The sequence below is a fragment of the Oryzias melastigma genome, linkage group LG3 (genome assembly GCF_002922805.2).
Source record: "Oryzias melastigma strain HK-1 linkage group LG3, ASM292280v2, whole genome shotgun sequence".
Classification (NCBI taxonomy): domain Eukaryota; kingdom Metazoa; phylum Chordata; class Actinopteri; order Beloniformes; family Adrianichthyidae; genus Oryzias; species Oryzias melastigma.
The window spans coordinates 28,373,091-28,394,433 of NC_050514.1; the positions used below are offsets into that span (position 1 = coordinate 28,373,091).

The 21,343-nt window shown below is 35.8% G+C and overlaps 1 protein-coding gene and 1 long non-coding RNA gene across 3 annotated transcripts in view; one reads left to right on the forward strand and one right to left on the reverse strand.

Moving 5' to 3' along the window:
• LOC112160794 (carbohydrate sulfotransferase 8) overlaps positions 1 to 21,343 on the reverse strand; it is a 280,529-nt gene that overhangs the window by 187,834 nt on the left and 71,352 nt on the right. The gene's annotated exons all lie outside the window — the stretch shown is intronic.
• On the forward strand, positions 16,162 to 19,245 carry LOC112160795. Its single transcript, XR_002921734.2, has 5 exons — positions 16,162 to 16,399; positions 17,274 to 17,323; positions 17,417 to 17,463; positions 18,589 to 18,678; positions 18,968 to 19,245. It is a non-coding gene; the product is annotated as an uncharacterized LOC112160795 (long non-coding RNA).

A 21,343-nucleotide genomic window follows, 5' to 3' on the forward strand; every position in this document is an offset into this window, starting at 1 on the left:
AGTCACTGGACTCAGTTGCTCAACTCGGAGCCAAACGAGTTGAGCCAGTAGCCGAATCTCGCCCGTCCACTCGAGAACTCAAACCTGTTTGTACACAGGCTGAAGGAAAATGGAGAAAAAAAAGCATCCATATTGTTACAAAAAGGTAAAAAATACCTTTTCTCATGAAATCAGCTTTACTCAATGTGTATTGACAAAATAAAAAAACTGTTCACTGGTGTCTGGACGTGTCCCCGCTGACTTCAAACATGCCGTCATACTAAAGCAAACCTTGATTCTGCGAGTCGCTCCAATTTCACGTCAGTCTTGAAACTACTTTTTCTTTCAAAGATCACAGTGAAGGTGGTGGAGTGTCTACAGTTGCACCTTGATGATAAATGTATCTGAAAATGTCCCAGATGTTGTATTTTTGAAAGTTTGACTGTAACGCTGCGGTCTCATTGCTCTGTTTGACACAGTGGGGCACGACAATCTCCTTTCCCAGCGTGAGTCCAGCACTCCTTTCAAGTCTCCTGACCTGTGGACTGCCCCAGCGGTGGCTTCTGGCCTCCATCTTTTTTTCTCTTGTCCTATTTCCCCTTGGAGCCATCTTTAACCCTTTAATACCCACGCTCCAGTGTTTATATTCTTTGATTTACTGTAACTTTTCATTCGTTTAGACGATCAACGTCATTCCAGTAGATTCTGAAGGAGAAAAGCGCCGCTTTTCTCCTTCAGAATCTACTGGAATGACGTTGATCGTGTTAACAGTTGAAAAGTTATAGTATGTTAGAGATTTTGTGATAGGTGACGCCTCAGGTGTTAAAGGGTTAAAAAAAATCCTCTTTCCATTTTGTAGCAGATGTAATTTAAATTTGCTTCCCCCTTCTACCAAAGCTGTTCAGTTCCTCTTCTGACTTGTGGATGATGTCTAGACTCGAGCTTTTTTGCTCAAGCTTCAAATACCGTAACTCTTTAACCATTTAGCAATTTAATGGGGAGAGGGGCGGGGTTGCTCTGTGTCAACAGTCCTACCCACAACCCAAAATTGCATTTTTAATCAGCTTCTGCTGTGCAAGAATTAGTCTTAAAAACGACAGTATTTTGATTTTGGCTAAAAAAAAAAATATTTTCATAATTAAAAGATCACTGGGAAAGATTTTACAATAGAAAAAATGTGGTTGAGTGGAAACAAGGTTAAAACCCAGTAATTTGATTAAATATATATATATTTTTTAAAGGTTTAACAGCGACATTGATTATTTAGTCTCTGCTTAAAAATGTAAAAATAAATAAATAAATACAAATTAATTAAATTAAAACATTTTAATGAATTAAAAAAATTGCAGGAGTGTTTAAATCAAGCTTTTTGAGGTACATCCTCAAATTTCAACCATATTGTGATTTATTATAAAATCATTTATTTATTTTTCAAACTGCAGGTTTTCATCTAATCCTGATTCATCACAATCTGAATATAGAAATACTCAGAAATTTGGTTTTAATCTTAAATTCTTTTACATGTCCTTCAACACAAGAAAAAGGTAAAAAATCATGTTAAAAAAAAAACAAAAAACAAAAAACAAGATTTTCAGTGGAGTTGGTTTTTAAAACTTTAGAATACGTCCTCATTTTAGTTTGTAAAGTCTGCACAGGTTGATCTGAGCCTATCCATCTCCACCCCCACATCCCAGCTGAGGCTCTGAGTTCCGCCGACCCGTCTGCCCCGTCCAGAACTATAGAACAACCTTCCACAAACGCAGGAACAGCTCAAACTCACCACCTATTTTCACCAACAAATGAAATGAGCAGATATTCTTGTTTTACTGCTGTTTTAACAGGGGTATCATTTCATGTTCTTTTTTTTATTGTATTATTTATGATTGATTGTGTACTGTTGTACTACACTTTGGTCTGTGTGAGTTTGTTTAAATTGGTTTCAGGAAAATGTTGCACACAGAAACTAACAAGTTACCTACTGGATGTTATTGAGCATCCACAAAAACCATGAAATAAATAAATGATGGAGCAAAACGTGTGTAAGAAATGCTTTTTCTAATACATATCAGATCAATCAAAATGAAGGCACGTGTCCTAAAAACTGTTTCATCCATTCTTCAAACACCACATGACCAGAAAAGCGTGCTGTTCTGTCTGTTGTGGAGCAACACACAAACAAACACTTGTTAGTTGATGGACAGCAGAAGTTCTACATGTTTAAGAATCATAATTTCTCTGACACTTCTGCATGCCTTGTTTTCAGGTCTCACTCCTGACACGACATCATGTGATTTCACTGCTGAAGTGTGAAACGCCTGCAGCTTCAACGGCGGACGAGCGCACAAAAATGTGAGGACGGATTTCTCTTCTTTTATGTCAGAATCTTTGAGTTTAATTTATTTTATTTTAGGGTTTGTTAGTTAAAAAGGAGGAGGCAGAGTTCATTCAGCAGAACTCTGATTTAATACATTTATTTTTGCGTAATTTTTTTCTTACTAAACTACACATAAATGAGCAATAATTGAAACTACATCAGCCTTTGATTCTATTTTTACTGAGTTTGGCCTGGAGTTTTGTCGACTGTAAGACTTTGAGGCCGTTGTGGTTTCAGGGAGAACACATGGCTGCGTGGCCGCCATCCCGCTCGGGGCCCGGCAGGCTCTGGCCCCCTCTGGATCCGAGCATGTGTTGAGTGATACCGACGTACGCTGCCAACATACACCTTTCACATTGTGCTACTGGCAACGCTCATTCCAGCCTGTGGATCACAATAGGGTGGCAGTAAAATGATTGGGAAAGGAAACCTCCTACAGTTTGTGGCTAAGATTAGATTACAAAAGGGGACGTGAGGACATTGGACACATGTTTGAGTATTAGTACGGCAAATGATCGAATGGATTTAACAATTTTTAGGACGATCAGCTTGTAAATCAAGACTATGTTGCTGTTGAGAAGTTTTCAAATATATATATTTTTGTTTCAGTCACAATTCAACAAATAATGAAGGAAGAAATGATCAGAACGATGAAGATAACTTCAAGATGTCATCCGCATAAATGGTAATCTTTATCAACGTTTCACTAAAGTGACAGTTTAAGAAAGAAGCAAAATCCCACTGGACAAACATGGATTTTATAAAGAAAGAACCTTTACTCTCATTGGTGTTAAAGATGGTTTAAAACTAAAAATGTTGTCAGTTTGAATCTCTAAAATATGGACAAAAAAGATTAACCAAAAAAAAAAAAAGAGTTAAATTTGAAGAAATTCCTAAAGATTGTATGTTTTCTTCTTTAGTTTGGTGAATCTGTGTTGTGTCTTTCTGGGATATTTATCACTGAACATTAGATGTTCTCGCTGTTCCCTGATAAAAGAAAAAAAAATCTGGTTCTATCTACTGAATAAACAAACGTGATTATTATATGTTAACATCTTATAATTCAGACAATGATTGTTAAGTTCTAATTGTGATACAGAATTTTTTTTTTTTTTTTCGAAAAAATTTTTCAAATTACAATTTGACAAATACGTCAGTGGATTAATCACAGAAAGTCATTATATAATAGTAATGATTGCATTATATTATAATATAATTTATTAAATCAGAGTTGAAATTGTTTTACTCCTTAATTTAAGCATTTTCTGCATATTCTTAGTGAAACGAGTGATGTTTAGATGTAGGATGAGCTGATGAAGTTGTTCCGTTCTCGTCATGTGACCTCAGTCTAAGTGGAGCGCCCCCTGGAGGGCAGTAAGCTGCAGTTATTCTTTGTCTAACTTTTGGAGATTTTCCCTTCGTTTGCTTTTACAATGAATGTCATCCACTTTAACTTAATATTCAGTTAAACCATCCTCATAATAAAAGAGAAGTCTAAAGTGAGAAGTTCTCTTTCTTGTAGATGTGAGGATCACTGAAATCCAGCATTCGCCGTTTAAAGAAACTTGAATAATTCTGCTGGTTTTGGTAATAGAAGAACACAAACGCAGCATTTCTTTTCATCTTTTTGCATATTTTTTTTAAAGGGGATTGAAACTCTAAGAAAAACAGGCGGTCCGGTATAAGCTCTTATCTTTAACTCTCGTTTTAAGCTCCCGGCCAGTGGGAACATCCTGGTACTGAAAGCTGTCATTTGTGGTCGACTCTGTAGAAGTTTGGTACCCACAAAGCTCCTGAAATCACCAAGAACTGCATACCTCAAACATTATTGGAACTTTACTGCCTCCTGAAAGTTTTGCGTCTTACTCATCCTCGTGTGGAGAGAAATGTATTTATATCAGACTCGTGTGGATCCAATCTTCTATAGTGTGCCACTCCGCTTTATGCTGCATAATTCGAGGTCACAGCTTGATACAGAATTCTAGGAATAGATCAAGAACATCTCTGCCTTATTTTAGGAAAAAACACAACTTCAAATAAAATCCTAAAACGATTACAGTATATTTGTGACTACAAAAGCAAAAATACAATATCAAAAAGACTGACTTGTGCTTTCTTTAAGCTACTCTTTTTTTTAAAGGACAAAAGCTGAAAATCCTTGATATATCGGTACGTTAAACCAGAACAGTGTGAAAACGCAGAGAGCACCTCATTTTTGACCACATTTCATTGTGAATGTTTACATTAAATTCATGTTTCTATTTTTATGCTACTTTTACAAAAAGCTCCAATTTTATTTAAAATCACTCCAATGAAAATCATGTTTTTGGTGTTTTCCCATGATGGAGGACATATAAAAAGATTAAGATTAAGTCGTTGCTTGAAAAAGCTCACATTTGTGTGACACAGTGACTTCCTTAAGTGAGCTAAAGCTGCACTTCTCTGCTAAAATTCTGAAGCATCTATCGTAGAGATAAATAGATCCATTAACATCTTCATTTTCTGTGTCTGAGCTGCTATCTGGCACAAAATGTACGTCTGGATGGCTTTTTTTTTGTTCCATTCTAATGTTAGCTTGGGCTTGTGAAATGCTACAAGCTAGCGGGAGAGAACGTAAACAAAGGAATGCTGGGTAATTAGCGTAGGATTGTAGGAATGCTTTAATAACAGATAAATAAATTTAGAGTGGGACTTTAAACAAACAAATTCAATAAAATTCTAGTTAAAATCGAACCTGATTAGAAGGTTTGTTTAAATAGTGAACAGTTTTGACTTAAACTTAAGTAATAAAACTGAAAACAGTTCATAAATGATTTTATAATGCTTCAAAAACCCATGTCGACCTCACAAGAATCAATCTAAAGCCTCATTTTAAAAAGCTTTTTGACAAAAATGAGGCATAACATTAGGAATTTAAAGTGTTAGATGCCTTCAAATCTTCCCAAGCTCCTCAGTTACTCAGAAAACAAGGTTTGACACAAAAAGACTCAAGCAAAGGCTTGAGAGAGCTGTCTGGATCATAAGATGGTTGCTCTATGGCATCGTCTCTTCCACTAATCAAAAGTGAAAAGTGACGCGGTTGCAGCAGCTGAAAAATGACAACAGTGCGCTCCATAAGTTTAACTTCCCAATTTACTTTTAAAGAGACATCATTAAATTTTAAAGCCGTCCTACCAGCACACATAATAAACTTTTGGCACCGAAGTTTTTTATGGTTGGAGATGAGATGGAATTTCAAGGTTGAGCGGAGACAAAACGAGAGATCCAGGTGACTGTAATGAGAACGGCTGAAATACTGGGAAACGGGGAGAGAAACCTTGAGAGCTGCATCTGCAGGACAGTACTTGTGTCTCGGCCTTGAGATGAGTGTGCACTACTTTCATGAAAACTTGATAAACTTTGTGGCAAAAGGGGCTCTTTCAAGAACTGACTGGTGCACATCTAAGAACATTCATAGTCTAAAATTAACAACAAAAAGGTTTATTTAAAGGACAATAACTGTGACCTGAGCAACTTATTAGTGCTGTCATGCAGTACATTTTTTTGCGATTAATTAATCGTGACCTGTGATTAATTCATCAATTTTAATATTTTTAACCTAATAATTGCTGTGAAAAGCCTCATTTTGAGGTATTGTGGTGCAGTAAAAGGCAGTAAAAGATCAAAATAAAACTAAAAAGGTGACTTTAAGTTTTTCTTTTAAATTATTTAAGACTTCCAAACTTAACTTTGACACCACCAAGGGGAAACTTTTTTTTTTTCAATCTTGAACAAATAACAAAATATATTTTAAAAGAAAATCAGGTGCAGAGTGCTTCAATTAACCAAATTAAAAAAAAAAAAAAAACTGTAGGAATGCTTTTCTGGGTAAATCAAAAAATATTGATCACAAACATCTTATTATTAACATAATTCAAATGTTATACCTTATTCCCCAGTTTACCACAACAGCAAGACAGTAGAAAAGACATGACATGTCATTTTAAAGACTGACTTGACACGAACAAACACTAAAAGGTGAACTTTCCCTCTAAAATTATGTTTTTTTTAACTTCTCATGATGATCACCCCTCTCAAAAAGGAGCTAGAGCCCATGTTACCATGACAACACGACCCACAGAGTATTACACAGTCCACTTTCGTAATTTAACCTTAAAAATATAACAGCATTTAAGTTCTAATCATTTATTTAATATCTATATTTTTCTTAAAAGACCATGCTATGAGCAGGATAAAATGCTCCTCCAGGTGTGTTTAACACAGAAGTAAAAATGAGATCAACGCGATTAAAAAAATATAACACGTTAAAATGTCTCTAACTAATTAATTGCAATTAACGCAACAGTTTGACAGCCCTACATTTTATATCACATTTTTGTCTCTCAAACTACATAGGGATTTAAGTTAAAAGAAACTAAGAAAAAAACTTAAAAATGAGTTTTTACAAAGGAGTTTTTTGTATTTTCCACTGAAAAACATTTTTACCAGAACAAATAAGAAAAAGAAAATAAGACACTGAGCCTTATAATGTCACAATGTTAAAACTTCACATAAAATCCATCAAAATGCAAACAATCTCAGGACTTTACAAGTTTCCTTCAATCCAGCAGAAGTTTCCGTTTTCAAAGTGAAAACGGTCCGTACCAGCACAGCATGTTAAACTAATAAGACAAGTGGAAACAGTGAAACTTCAGAACAAACTAGTCATATGTAGATATGAAGGTTAACATTAAAACAACATCACTAAAGTAAAAGAGGATAAAAATAGATACTCCAGGACGTACGGAGTGTGCATGAAGCCCAGACTAAAGACAGCCGTGCCCTTTTTATTCTCTGTGCTCTTTTCACGGCGAAATATCAGGCCTGCATTTTTCCAAGAATGTGTCACAGACACTGATCATTTAATGAGATACAGGGCAACACAGCAGCAGAAATAAAGGACATTGATGCTATAGTGCTGCACACATGAATACATACCAGCTACTGACAACAACAAGCTGCCGATGATGCAAAGCTCTGACATCGGAGTCGCTCTTCAAGCTTATATTCACATGTTAAAATGTCAGAAGATGGGTTTTTTCTTATAGAAAATAATCAAAACATTTCTGAAGTACCAATGCATTTATAGAGGACTTCTATGCTCATAAAAAAATAAACCGTTCATGCAAAAGTTAACAGACAAAAAGAGTGTTAATCCATCTTTGCCTTTGAATTAAAACAATGTTTTATTTTACAGCAAAAATGTAAATGAGACTCTTAAAAATCTGCTTACACTTTGAGAAAATTTGCAGACATAAAGAAAGTGAGTCAACACCAATCCAAACGTGTACTTTTTTCAAACAATAATATAAATCTTACATATAGAATAAACATCCTGTTGAATCCTTTTCCATAATTTAGCATACAGGCAGGAACATCAGAGGCCAAATTTAAATTCCCATGCCGCCGCTTGTATTAATAATTGAGACCTCGACAAAAATCATCTGGAACCAAATTTAAGCAACCACATTTTAGAATACTGGCTTTAAACCGAATTCCTTGTGATTTGAAACTCTAGGATTCCCTTTACCACTTTTTTCTTTATTCTTGAGGTTCAGAGTAACTGTAGCCAGAGAAATATCCAGAAACACATTCCCTTTACTCAGTCTTTCATCTCTTGGACGGATTTTCTGTCTTCCGTTTGTCAGGAAAGTCATTTTTTATGAGATCTGCACATTTGGCTGCATCACATATTTAAGGCTGCTTCACCAACAGCAGAATCTGGTTAAATCCAGTCATTCTGCTGAGAAATCTCCAGGAGAAAACTAAAACGTTTTTGTTTTGAAACTGTTTTTTATTTGGACACATTGCTCCAAAATGACTGACATTAGGTGTGTCTCACACAAATGTGTGGATTATGCTATAATCAAAAAATCTAATGCAAAAATACCTGATGTACTTTAGTCAGATGCTGTGTTTTTGTACATTTCCTGTACTATTATAATCAGAAATACTTATACTGCAAGGTTGGAGCATTAGTCAGACTAAACAAGAAATATTTCAGCAGTTTATTTAAAGTGTAGCTTTTTCATAATGCAACTAAAATAAGATAAAATGGCATCTTTTATACAAGAAAAATATTTTGGGCAGCACCTTTAAAGCAGATACCAAATTTAAGTATCCTGTGGGAGTTCAGGTCAGTCGGTGGCTAATGTTTAAAAGTAAACTGAAGATGTTTCTCTCTTTTATACATACTTGGGTCTTTTCAAAGGTCCAGACTCCCCCACACGCTTCAATTTTAGTGGTTTGTGAAGGTCTTAAATGCAAGAAATCAACAGCATTAAGCAAATAAAACACAAACCAAAATCAGAACCGGAAGAAACACAAACAACAGTGAAATCCAGACAACCTACAGCAGGTTAGCATGCTGAGGGACAAACAAGAAGCAGCTGTGAATCAAAGCGTGCCTAAAGCTTGATCCACTCTCCATACCAGCAGGTGGCAGTCATGCACTTAAAAGCTGTGTATCAACGGCCATAAAACAGAAGAAGAAGAAAAAAAAGATGATGAAGAAGAAGTGTCTTAAGAAACACTGTAGTGCTTTAAAAACTGAAATGCAACTGAATCAAGTGATGATGGTTCGAACGTTCATGTCAGGAAGACCCGTAGTTAGAAACATAAACCAGAGAATTACCAATTAAATACAAAAACAAGAAGTCTGATAACTTTAAAAGACCTAAAGAAATGTTAACACTGTCTGGATAAGAAAGTCTCAAATTAAATGGTAGATAAGCAAATAGTAACAACACACATTTCTAATTTAAGTACGGTAAATCTAAAATAAATCTAAATATTTGTTTTTTGCTTGATTTATTTATTCATGGTGTATTCAAAGTTTGTTGGTCCAGACCAAGTCTGCTTAAGTCTTGAACCCAGCGTTTGGTCTGTATTCAGGCTACTGTCTACTCCAGATTTCTGTTTCGAACCAAAGATCTCTTCAGTCATTGGCCAGAAATCATGAGGGCGAGACAAAGCATTGAGAGAAGTCCTGGTCCCAGACCAGGTCTGCTTAGGTTTATTGAGACTGAAAATGTGTTCTGGATTTTCGCAGGAAACAAATTCTAGTCTGAATGTGACATTTTTTTCTAAACAATATTTAACTGAACTAAATCTGTGACCAAAATAATCAAATACAAAAATTCCTCACCAATATTCATATTTTGTTCAATAATATACTAATACTCCCAAATAGATAAACTAGAATGACATTTCTATAGACTTGAGGTCCAAATGGCAAAAACACAAGACATACAAAAGATTTATAATAGCAGTAAAATCTCCTCAACAGACTTCAGTTTCTAGAGTCGATGACAGCTGAGCAGCTCTATAGTCCAGTGGTGGCGGAGCTGCCAAAGCGAGAGCTGGACAGGAGCAATGTGGGGCTCAGTGTCGTCTTCAAGAACACTCTGACACATGGACACACTAAACTTACAGCATTACGATCAGAGGTCGACCGCTACACCTCCACTCCCTTTTCACAACAATCCTGTTTTGTTTCAGAGCTCCACAAAAAAAGTTCAAAACTGCTTTGAATTATTGATGTGGTTTTGAGCTCTTCAAACGGATAGTGCTTTGGGACCTGCAGCGGTCTACATTTAGGGCTTTGGGCCGGGAGCCATTCAGCTTTAAGTATGCACTTTATTGTGTACACTTCCTGCCACATTCAGGTATACATTCTGGTCAGAGGCTGCTGCATGCTGAAGTATTTAAACTCTTTTTGTTTGATCCTATTTCAACTGTATAAACCTGTACTCCTACAACAACTGCAGTTCTGGAAAGAAAGTAAACTAATAAAATAAACATGACTATTGTAAATAAGTCTACTACACCAAACTGCAACATTTGGATCTGTTGGGCAGCTGCCTGTTAAAAGGTATCCTGGCAGATAACGGGCCGCTATGACCTACATTACTTCAACACCTCGGACCTTTTATCTCCATCCTCTCGCTGTGTGTTGGTGTGAAGTCAGCTGCAGTTATCCGCCTAAAAAATGAGGGCTGTGATAACATTTCCATTCAGAAGTTAGTTGGTAGCAACCAATTTTCTTCTTCACAGCTTGTTATTTTTCATTTTGGGTTTTGTAAGCCCTTCCCGACTGACACGACCTGTTTACTAGACACTGAACAAGCTGAGAGCAGCAGAGGTGTCTGCTTTTTCACCGCTCGCCATACTGAACTTTAAAGGAGGCGCTGCAAAGAGGTGGCACCCACGCAAATGAAAGGGATGGTTTTTGTGTGAGATCCACTATTAACTGCTGAGCAACTTAAAGGAACGTGTTGAAAGAGGAAAATTGAATGTTAGATAGCTGTGAAACTTCCAGCAGCTGCTTATGTCACTCCAAAATGTGGACTTTTTTTAAACTCACTTCTATCGAATTTTAAGCTTTTAAAATTATGCAGTTTTAAGACAACATTTCTTTTAAAAGTGTCGTATTCTAGGGCATAGTTTCTGCAGGATAGCAGGAGTTCATTAGTAATTCGCCTGAGTTGTGGGCGGAGCTGTTAAAACGGAGTGAATCTCCCTTCATTTCTTGTTACGGCTCTGAGACGTTTTGTTTGTTTTTCTGTTGTCTTTCTTTCTTCTGCACAGGTAAAGGAGTTTTGGCATCTGATAGCTCCAGATAAAAGGAACTCTTCTTCTGGGACTTCCTGTCAGGTTGAGCGCCATCGCTGGTTCTTCTCTACGTCCTCTCAGCTCTCAAGTTTTGTCTCCCTGCGAGTCTTTAAGCACAATAAAATAATTCAAGTGCTAAAACCGGTTTCGTCTTCCCGTTTATTTGTTTGGGCTAGAGCCAGTCATTACAAATTGGGGGCTCGTCCGGGATGCGTTGCTTTGTGGTTTTTGCGGCGTTAGTGTGTGGTCTTTTTACCTCCTGCGTTTCCGTTGATGACATCTGCTCGCCTGTTTTTGTTTGTGTTTTGGGGTGACGTGGCGGTTTGTTTGGATTCTTTTGGCTTTTTGTTTTGTACACTGGGTGTGGAGCTGCTGTGGCTGGACTTGTGCGGTGAGTACCACTCCTATTGAGCGCCGAGTTTTGGGGGTGTTCCCTGCTAGGCTTAGCGGCGTTTCCCAATAGGGGTATTTGCTCTAGTGCGGAGGCACGGCAGGCAGAGCTTCCCTCTCCCCTTTTCCTACGTCGGCCCGCTTGTTTGGTCACTTTTTCTGACCATCGGATTTTCAGAGCATAAAGTCCTTTGTTTCCCTTTGTTTCCACTCTCTCCTTATAACTTACACTTCAGACGAGGACAAGAAAGACCTACGCTAGATAAAATAGAGATAAAAAAGACACAACTTTTCTTTTTAAAAATGTTAAGAATCCTGGATAGGTGGTCTATGTTCTTGATCTATTATTCTCTTCTCACAAAAGTCATTTTATGAGGACTCTTTGCCTGAGCTCCAGACTGTCTTCAGCACCTCAAATGAACCTCACAGGCTTCAGCAAACAGGCTAAAAATTTACCTGAGAAAACCATCAAGTCTCCATCAGTTTGAGGACAGAAGTGCATCCCGGTAACACCACACTCATAAGAAAATGTTTAAGACAATTTTTGTTTAGAGTTTGCATCTCTGATCCGACAATTTCCATTAAAGGAACTTGAATGAGACAGAGGCTGAAAAAGGCCTGATAAAGCCAACAGTTGTCACTTTTCTGTGATGGATTACAGTGATGTTGTTTACAGAGATACATGCTTTCAAACATCACATCAGTTCTAATCTGGCACAGCTCTGAGGCTTATCATTCCTGCTCAAACTGCATGCTGGGCAGATGTAGATGCTGCCCACTCGCATGTTCTTATTTACAAGGCTAGCATGAGACCGCAGCCTCCGGATCCTCTATTTCCCAAGGAAACTCTGGGAGATATCATCTTTGTCCTTAAGATCTATCGCAGCTGTCTGTTTCCACAGCCTGACTGAGCTCAGAAGAAATAAATACATAAATGAGTTCCTCCCTCTGCAAGCGTCCACCTCAGTTTCTGCTCTTTAAAGTGAAATCAAATGTATTTTCTGCAAGACAAAAGAAAATATGTTTAAAATTCAATTTATTCGCTTTAAAAATTGTCTTTTTTTAGGTGACTGAAACTAAAGCAGTGTCTATATTGGTCCCTTTAACGCAAATAATCTGATTTTAATCTCTAAACCGTTGTCCCACCGTGTTTATTTACCAAGCAAGGTTATTTTCTGCAGTGATCAATACAGATAGAGGCATGTTGGTTTAATACTTATGTTCTCATGTTAGATTTGGATGTGCTGCAGAAAACACTGGTTTTAATCAACAAAGTATCTTATTTACCATTATTATGCATTTTGACTGCAGGTTTTACAATTTTTCTGTTTTTTTTTTTTTTTTTTTCTTCAAGATGGCCCTTGACCTGACAAACAATGCAAAAAAAAAAGAAACTGATGTATTTACTGATGGGCTCAGATTTAAATGTAAATTATTTCTAAGGCAGAATGAAGGTTTTCTTTTACTTGCAGTCAATGACGCTTCTTTGCTAAAATATTAGACAAGACAGCATTTATTAGTGTTATTAGTAAAGGTGATGTGCAATTTATGTGTGATTTATAAGCACATTTTACATTTACTAGAGAAAAATTGTTGGTATCATTTTGGAAAATAATAATAGAAGAAATCTCTCCCTTACAAAGCTTAAATTTTATTTTTTTATTTTTTATTTCTTCAAATTTAAAAGATAATTCTTGTAAATTTTGCAGTTTTGGAGAAATTTTATATTCTCAAACATATTTATATTTCTCAAACATAAGTTTATTTTCTTAAGCACACAGAAAAACTAACATCTTAAAGAGAAAAGTTGTTGTGTTACAAATGGGTTGAATGTTGTACAAAGATCAAAAAAAAGTGTACAGTAATCGTAGTAGCAGATGATGAAATCCTATCTGTGACACACAATAAAGCTACATATAAGGATAAAGATATTGTAGCTTCTGCACAAGTCTCATGTGGTCTGATAAAAGTACAACAAATAAAATGTTCCAACTAAAAAAAGACAAAAACACATTAACTCCCAATGAAAATGAAGGGAGTGGCACCATCATGGTAGGGGACACTTTGGTGTAAATTACGTCACGAGGGAATAAAAATGTTTTTAACTCTCAAGAAAATATTAAGCAAAAGCAGAAAAAAGGTCAACATTTGGCAAAAAAAAAAACTATATGAATCCGCAATTTATATTTGACTAGCTTCTGTTTTTCAACTACAAAAAGTCTAAATGTCAAAATCGTTTCAGGATGTTGAGGTTCTATTATGGTGCGATCAAGATGGATAAGATGGAATCCATCAGAGAAACGTGTTATGTCCTGATAGAGGTTTTGAAAATAAAGATGAGATGTTTTTGTTGGTACAAGGATGGTGAGGTCAAAGCTTTCAGGAGGAGGAAGACAACAGCTGACAAAGAGGAAGTTCATGGATGCGGTGAAGCAGAAGGTAATGGAGGCTGGTGTGAGGATGGAGGGGGCGGGGCTAGATAAATGATTCACAGTGGAGACCCCAAAAGGGAGCAGCCAAAAAAAGAAGAAGATCAGAAGTGTTTAAAGCGAACTGAAACATTTTTTTCAAATAGAGAAAAGCACTGAGAACACAGAAAAAAGGAAAAATATCATGATTTTAGTTTGTAAATGCCGGTAAACTTCAGGACTTCAGACTATTCAATAATTGTCTATATATATATATGTATACTCATTCATTTTTATAGAATCAAAATAACAAGCAATTAACTTAACTTAATTCAAAAACAGTTGTTTTTGGGAATCCTTTCAAAATAAGTGCAGTATTTTAAATGTTTTTATAGTAATTATAGTCTATGTATATATCGGTACGTATTTTAAATAAACAAAATTTACCAGCATTCAACTTGTAGATAGAATTCAATGTATTATTATTTAAATGTTATTTCATATTTGGGATTTTTAAAGGTTTCATTTCTGCTACTTGTAAACTTTATTGACTATGATGTTTGCAAACGTGTTCACCCTGAACCCATTATCCGTTTCATTTCTGTGATACGAAACATGATGTTCCCCAGAAAACGAAGGCTTAGAGAGGAAGAGATGGTTTGTCGGAGCATCCATCTATAAATGCAGCATAAAGTGCTACAGTCCCAAAATAAAACAGCATTCTCCTGTTCAAAATTGTATTATTGTTTTAAAAAAAACATCTGTTTTATGACAATAAGAGGACAGTTTCTGCGATTAAATCATGGTTCAGTTGCTGAAACAGACATGTACATTTCAGTGAATTTAATTAAAGTGTTACCATAAAGTTTAAGTCTTACAGGGAAGCACTAAAACAAAACTCCTAATAAAATCAAGTCTGTCAGATGTCACTGAAGTGATGTCTCTGGTGGTAACTTTGCAAAGTGTTTTATTTCAGCATTTTTGCCTTGCTTTAATTTATGTTGATCAGTCTGCAGTGATTGAAAAAATGTGGACAAAAAAGTAAAAAAAAAGAAATAATTTTTTGAGGAAAAATTAAAATTAGAAAGATTCATAAACCACAAATTCTGGAAAACTCACAAAACATTTTCAATACTTTAAGAATCCAAACATTTTTGCGCTGTGATTGTGCTTTTTTAATGTATATATGCCGCATATATTATTTTTGTGTGTAAGAAATGAAGTTCAAGAGGTTGCTTTTACTTCCTATGAAATATAAAAGTACAGAAAAGAAATGACATTTACTTATAGCGATATGTATAAAGTAATGGTTTTTATGGCTCTGCTGGTTATTTTTAGAACAACTGTAACATTTGTTTTTACCACTGGGAGTGTGCAGCACAGATAAGGTCAATTGCTGGGAATTAATTCTTGGCTGACATTTAAATAACAGAGATTTCCACTTTTCCTTTAACATAATGTATAAGAGATTTGCACCATTTTATAACTAGTGTTTTTGAATCTAATACTAATATTAGTAATAGTACATTACATAATATTACTTTGAAATCAAACTGATATTTTTTAACTTAATTTCTTTGAGAAATCTGTTTTATTCAGAGCATCATTAACATAAAAATATTGTTTTGTTTTTTTACCCAATTTTTTATTTATTTTCCATTATTGGTGCATACTGGTTTTAATTAATTAACTTGTAATCCTACATGTAAATTCTTCTTTTATCTACTTTTCTGGATTTAACTTCAATGGTGCAAATAAAATCAATAGGATTTAAATAAAATAAAAAAAATAAAATAAAAAAAGGAAAGAAATTAGTGTTTTAGACATCAGCGTTTTCTCAGAGATCTAAGAATAAAAATTTGCATAATTTTAAAAAGAGCTGAACCCTTTTTTAATGACTTTGTAGCTATAATTTCATTTTTTGGATCTAATAATTAAAAAAAACAAAAAAAAAACAAACTTAGCAACTTAATGTGAAGAAAAAAGATCTTAACTAAATTAATTATTTTTAATGCATGCCTATTCGTCCAGACTGGCTGCATCGTGGTCATTAGGGAACTCCAAAAAGGTAATTAATTTAATATTTATTAAGTTAAAAGATTTATAACTCTATTAGAGGCTACATAGAAGAGTAAACATGAACTGAACCTGAGATATTCCTAGACAGTGTCCTCTATGAATGATTACTCAACATAAATAAATGTCTATATGAAAGGTGATGCTGATGTGCTTGAGGAACCTTTTAAGGAACTCCTGCTGAGCATTTTTCTCCCTGTGTGCCATTTTTCCTCAGTCTTCCTACACTCAAAAAAATGATTCAAGCCCCTCTTAAAGGTGACACATTTAGATTTAATTCATTTTACTCAAATTTAGTAGTTCATCAGAAAATTATTTATATCTCATTCATGTTAACTAAAGTTATTTAATAGCAAAGAGCCTCTGATCCATTAACTCAAAATTATTAAGTTTTATTTTGTCCGCCTCCCCGTGCGCATGCGCATGTGGTTCAACGGTCTCTCCCTTCCTCCATGTCTCCTTCCCGCACTATCAGAAGCTGCACGTCGGACTTCGGGTTTGAAAATAGAACTAATTCCTGGTAAGTGTCATTTGATTTTCGGGTTTCCTCATGTTCCTAATAGTAGCATCACTTCGGCGCAGTCCGCGAAGTTGCGCGGTTTTACGTAAAACTGTATGGCAATAGTAAAACCGGCTCGTGTTTCTCGTTTTAAAGAAAGTCTACCTTAACTAGCTGGCTAACCGTGGCTGCTGTTACCATATTTCGAACCGTACGGAATGCTGCTTTTGAGTCGGTAAGGTTTAGAAAGAAGATCTCGTTTACACGAGGAAGAGATTGATTTGTTTATGTACTTTGAGAGGGTTCGCCAAAAAAACAAAAACAAAACCACGCCATAGCAGGGTCCGGGGTTGCCAGGTAGTGACGGTTTTCCAGCCCAAAAGTCATCTAAAAGCTGAAAACCCACAAAAAATTGCTGTTATTCGCACGTTTTTAAATGCGACCAAGAACAAAGAATTGATGGAAATTCATATTGACCACATGTAACCCCGTGGCCAAGATGCACATTGCTGCATTACTTGGATGTATGTTATGTGCGTTCAAGTTTGAGTGACCCATTATCATTAGCAATAACCCCCTTTCCTGCCCAATATTGACATTGATACATTTTATTTTGTTCTACCTCTAATTCCTTCTTTAGATCATGATGTTTTGGTTAAATATGATGTAATGTCATGCAATTAAAAGTATGTATTGAAGTATACATTGTATGTTTTATACCTTCTGAATTATATCATATACTGTATTTGACAAATTCAGCCTTGTTTTTTTCCCTGTTAATGTAAATATAATTGATATTTTTAAATTTCGTCATATGCAATTTTGACACTTCTGATAACCAAGTATTCTGGTAAGTTTATTGCTCATCTAATGTATTTGTCTACATATTTTTCAGAGTGATCATCACTGTTACCAGGAGTTATCTGTGGCAACCTCCTTGTAATAGTAAGTAAATATGAAGTTTGCTCTTAGCAGTTGATAATCAGTATTATGTAAATTTGTTTAAGCAATAGTTGTGTGCTTTTTCGCCTTGTTCAGGTTGATGTCTGGACATGCAAAGCATGCAGTTTGGAGTCATCTAGCAGGTATTTGTTATTCAAGTATTATAGAGAGACTCATGGGCATTTAGTGGGCAGTCATCTTAACCCTTGTGCTATCCTGGGCATGTTTACATTAAAAGCAGGCTCATCTGAACCCTACAAGACAACGCGCTGAACATTTTTCTCTAGGATTTTTAGGGGTTACATATCAATATACAATGGGGTCATCTGGACCCCATGAGAGAGCTAGAGGGTTAAAAGTCATGCAACATTCCTCCTTTTTCAGCTTCTATCAGTTTGTCCTCTTCTCTGCCTTTGCCCTCTCTTTCTTCATCTTCTTCACCACCAGAGTCATTCTACACACCACCATCCTGTGCTGTCTGGAAACACTCTCACCAACCACTACTTTACAGTCACTGATCTCCTTCAGATTACACCGTCTACACAAGATGTAGTCTATCTGTGTGCTTCTACCTCCGCTCTTATAGGTCACTCTATGTTCCTGTCTCTTCTCAAAGAATGTATTCACTATCGCCATTTCCATCTTTTTTGCAAAATCAACCACCATCTGTCCTTCTACATTCCTCTCCTGGATACCAAACCTGCCCATCACCTCCTCATCACCTCGGTTTCCTGCACCAACATGACCATTGAAATCTGCACCAATGACAACTCTCTCATTTCCAGGGATGCTCATCATCACTTCATCAAGATCCAACCAGAACTTCTCCTTCTCTTCCAGCTCACATCCTACCTGTGGGGCATACCCACTAACAACATTGAACATGACACCCTCCATTTCTATCTTCAGACTCATCACTCTATCTGACACTCTTTTTACCTCCACAACACTCCTAACAAACTCCTCCTTTAGGATAACTCCTACTCCATTTCTCTTCCCATCTCCACCATGATAGAACAACTTGAACCCTGCTCCTAAACTTCTAGCCTTGCTACCTTTCCACCTGGTCTCCTGGACACACAGTATGTCTACCTTTCTCCTCTGCATCATGTCCACTAACTCTCTACCCTTTCCTGTCATAGTTCCAACATTCAAAGTCCCAACTCTCAGTCCAACACTAGTGACTTTCCTCTTCTTTTTTTTCCTAAATGCAAAACACATTTTCCCAAACTCACATTTGGACAAATGTATTTTTGTTTTTGCATTAGTGTGACGACATTGACACAAGGAGGAGCGTGTTCCCAAAAGTTTGGCGATCTACTTGACTGAAGATCCAGACTCTTTCTTCAAGGATTTTTGTAAGTTTATCTTTCTTTATTACCCAGCTTGAAACAGACCATTTCACACCAAAATGTTGTTTGATGAGACACTGTAATCAAGTGGTTCAAACCTATGTCTTATTCTTAAGAATGCATCATGTCTGGATCATCTGAAGGTACTCATAAGAACCTGACACTGGAGGTCACTTTTTAATGACCAGGTTTGAATGTTTAGAGATTGTGGTCACTTTTGCTTTTGGAGAAGTAAAACAAAAATGGAGCCACCTGTAGATTTATTTGTTTTTAATAGTTATTTGTTGTGTTTCAGACCTCTTCCACTGAAAACGACATCGCAGAAAGCATTCCAGCTACGGTCAGCCATCTCAGAAGAAATGGGATTGGATGTTGCTGTTGGAATTGAAGGTGTTCAAGACCTCAGGAACACACATTAGACACATTAGAAGAACTCCTTTTCTACCAAACTAAATTGTGGTAATTGGCTTTGAGGTCTTTTGAATTCCTACAAATCCTAAAGTTTTTGCCATTTCATTTTCTCCTTTTTTATTTCCCCTTTTCAAGATCTGCTTAAACTCTTGTAGAGTGAAACTGGTTTTAGTTTAAAGTCCACATTTTATTTTTTAAAAAAAAGTGTATATATTACAAATTGATTTTTTAACTGTCAGGGTATGCATCTTCATGTATTGTGGGGACTGAGTTTTATCCTCAGTTTATTTTTACACATTTTCATTTTTCAGAAGTGCTTCTATTTTTCTTTTATTTTGAAATATTAATTTTATATCTAAATAAATTGTATGTTGGCACACTTTTGAAAGGGTTTCCTTGAACATGTAATTGTATTTTTCAGAACTGTATTTCAGAGACTAAATAATGTTGTTTTGCTGTAATTGAATATAAATAAAATTGAGTTCATCAAACCAATTTTTATTTGATGTCATTATTGTAACATTTTCACTTCCACTGAATTGAATTCAGTTGAGTTGGTTGAAATCAAAACACTTCTCATAAGACGAAGTAAATAATTTAAATTAATTAAATGACTTTATTTTGAGATGAACTAACATAAATCATTTATGTTTATTGAATGCAATTTTTTCCATTTACAATAACTATAAATAGGTTGGTTGGACTAACTCAAATTCTTTACATTGAAAAAACTTGTACAATTTGAGTTCAGACTACACATATTTTTTGGATGGAAAACCTGCCCTTAATTAAATTGAGTCCATCCAATGGATCATTTCTTTGAGTGTACATGGGGTTCTCAGCGACTTTTACTCTGAAGGGCAAATTTTTTCGTGGCTGTTTTCGGCTGTGAGCCCTGATGTTGCCAGGAGAAGAACCCGATCCCGGGAGACCTCCGGTTGCTCTGGTGAGGCTTCCCTCCTTAAGCAGTGATTACTACACCACACACTGATCACCTCTGCTCACATTTCCTCTTTTCACCTTTCTACCACATCCAAGAGCTGAAAAGGTAGAGCCTCCCAAATGTATGCTTTTCGTTCCTCCAAGATGTTGCTTAGTTACAGCAGAAACTGTAAGTTTAAAACATTTAAGCATCTAGGAGTTGTTCGAAACATTCCCGAAAAGTCCATCCCTCCTTGTTCTGTGAATAGGGAAAAAGGACCTTTATATATGTCATTTATTCCGATACGGCATGAGGAAATGTTACTTTTTAGGGGTTTGAAGGTTTGAAGTCAGGAAAAATAACAGAAGTTCATAAGCTGCACATCTGTAAAGCTTTAGGTATCAGTGATGTATGAAGGGAAACCTTTGTGGTGTAATCTCTGCAGTTTTAGATCCAATGGTTGAGGTCAAAAGGTCAGAAACAAAAGAGAAACCTTCATCAGTTGAACAAGCCGCGATGCTGATAAAGCGAGAACGCCAACTTTTGGGGCTAATCTTCTGCTATATGTCAGAGCACCAACAAGGGACAGTAATTACATCGGCTGGACCCACAATCTAACTGCACTTCCAGCAACCTCGGAGAAAAACGTATCTTTAGCTTCAACGGCTGCAAACGACTGGAACAAATCTCAAACCGTATTCAAACTCGATTCATTTACATCCTTTGATCAGACGGAGAATTCACCAGATCACTGAGGATATTTATGGATAACTCTTCTGGGATTCTTGGGTACAGACTCTGTTTTATGTTACTTTTGTCTGTGAGTCGGGTCAAATTTTTAAAATAAGAACTTGTTCTTAAACATGTGGATAAATAAAGTTATTACTAGTTTTCCGGATTATGGGTCCTTTTGTTTTTTTATTCAAACAAAAAGATGTATCTTTTTGCATTTTCTGTTTTTTTCCCCTTATTATCCAGCAAAAAAGTGGATTTTATTTCCAATATAATTGCATTTTTTTCCCTTGTTTTGCACCTTTAACCCTTGTGCTGTCCTAGGTAATCCTCTGCTTGTTCGAGTTTATCTAAACCTACATAAAAAACTTTTTTTAAGGTATTTGTTCTTTATTCAACATAACGTCTCCGTGTGACACAAAGTACTGTATGTACATCACCTAAAAGTAACATTTTTAACATTTGGTTAATCTGTTTTTCAGCTAAATGTTTGTTTTTCAAATCATAAAATAATCTCAAAAAGGTTTTTTTTATATATAAATCACATTTGTGTGTGAATTCGAAGAATTCCCTTGAAAAACATGTTCAAAGTATTTTTTTTTTTAT